The 1,965-nt window shown below is 38.4% G+C and overlaps 1 long non-coding RNA gene across 1 annotated transcript in view; it reads right to left on the bottom strand.

Moving 5' to 3' along the window:
• The window catches only part of LOC109463772, a 4,913-nt gene that overhangs the window by 2,702 nt on the left and 246 nt on the right, over window positions 1–1,965 (bottom strand). The gene's annotated exons all lie outside the window — the stretch shown is intronic.

Genomic DNA, 1,965 nt, shown 5'->3' with positions numbered 1-1,965 from the left:
ATTGTTGGCAGCAACATACACGTGACACTGTGCTTTAAGTCTCTATATATGGTATAGTTCAAATCTGACATGATGCTCTACACACCCACTATCAGATCAACACTTGTATACAAAAACATCTAACCAACAAGTAGTGTCCCCTATATCCCAATCTAGGATTGTGTTCTACCCATGGCACAAACAGTTTGGCTGGTATTGCTGTACCTATCTCACCTGACAACCATCATCATTTATCATGCACACAACAGGCCACAGTTTGAGAAAACATCTGGGGTGACACAGACATTTGTACCTCACTGACATCAATTGGACAACTTTGTTCCATTTCTGCTAGCAGAAAGGCTACTGATGTCCTCTTGTGCTCTTTGAAATAATTTGTTAAATATGTAGATTATGGAGTTAGACTTGTTGACCAAAAAAAAGAGACTCTTTTAAAATTACCATTACTGTTTTGAAAACTTGGCAATCAGGTGAGAACAAGTCATTTTGATGTTGGTTTTGCCCCGACTCATAGTTTAGATCCATTTGGCATGCTTTTCCATAGAATATTCCATCAGTAGCCAGGTAGGATTATTAAATAGTGTACACTAGAATGATGTATGTATCTATGGTACTGTTGACATGGCAAAACAGTCATCATGATCAATATTTAGCTTGTTTTATTTGTATTTGCTTTTACATTTTTTTAATTGCTTGTACTAATTATTATTGTGTAATTTCATATCTGTAGGGGAGTCGGCCTCGGAGAGGAACATACTGTTCCTGTTGCCGTCTCCCCTCAGAATTTTAACTTCTGTGAAGTGGAATTCTGTGAAGTGGAATAAATAAATAAAAATAAATGAATCAATTAAGGTCATGCTATCAGACATCTTTTGTAAATGAATTGTTGATGCCATTTCTTAATGACAGCATGGAACTTAATGCAGGAGCAATCTCTTTGTAGGAAGAAGAATAAAAGATTTAGCAGTAAGTGGATAGCTCCGCTCAAGCATATCTACAACCACAATTGTCACACCTTTATGGATTTAGTGCACTGAAATGTCTAAAAAAAGTGTTAATGCAGATAATCTGTGAACCAACAGGTGTTCAAAGCCCTAAATACACAGATAAGTTTGATTTAAGGTTATAAATCTGAGACTGAAAAAAAAGGATGGCTGGTACGGGAGACCACAACCTGAACTACTGCCCCTCCTCAGCAGAGTCGTCTGTCTTTTCAGCAGGCGCATCAGCGTCCACTTTGTAATCTGACTCAGTCACGACAGCGGGAGTCTCCTTCTTGGGCCGGCCTCGTTTCTTGGGAGTCTCCACCACGGCAGTCTGGAGAAAGACACAAGTCATTAACAAGAAGGGTAACATTTGCAAAGCAAATGCATAATGTTTACCTTTGCATATGGTCTGCTCTGTTAATTCTTATTTAAACATATATGGTGACAGGAGTCTAAATCCCTCCTGCTATAAAATTGCAACAAACCCAACATAAGTTACCATGGTGACAGACATCTGGTTCAGGTCATTGACCTTATTTGTTTGGAGAAGAAGAAGAGGAGGAAGAAAGAGAGTAAAACAATAGGATTCCTTCTGTGAAGGTAAACACAAAAACAACTGGTTGATATTTGTTAGCCAAAGACCTTCAAAGACCTTCAGACCTTCCAAATGTAATGAAGATGTTAGCTTTCAACAGGTGCAAAAGAATCAAATTAAAAGCTTCAGTGAATATTTCCTGGTATCCTGTTGCAAGTGACACTGTATTATATAAATGACCTCTATACCTTCTCTGACTGTATGTGTGTTAAGTGTTAGAGTGTGATTGTGTCTGAGTGTTGGCAAGACGTTCAAATGGTCACTTTTGGGCCCCTTGTTGCTTTTTATGGTACTGAAGAATACCTAATTTGCATAATCAATTAGGCACTAGTACGATGACAGTGGTGAATGTAAGCCCATCATTGGGCAGCCCAAAATAAATGC

This window comes from Branchiostoma belcheri, unplaced genomic scaffold (assembly GCF_001625305.1).
Source record: "Branchiostoma belcheri isolate BF01 breed outbred unplaced genomic scaffold, Haploidv18h27 scaffold1, whole genome shotgun sequence".
NCBI lineage: Eukaryota > Metazoa > Chordata > Leptocardii > Amphioxiformes > Branchiostomatidae > Branchiostoma > Branchiostoma belcheri.
This window is presented reverse-complemented; position numbering and strand designations above follow the sequence as displayed.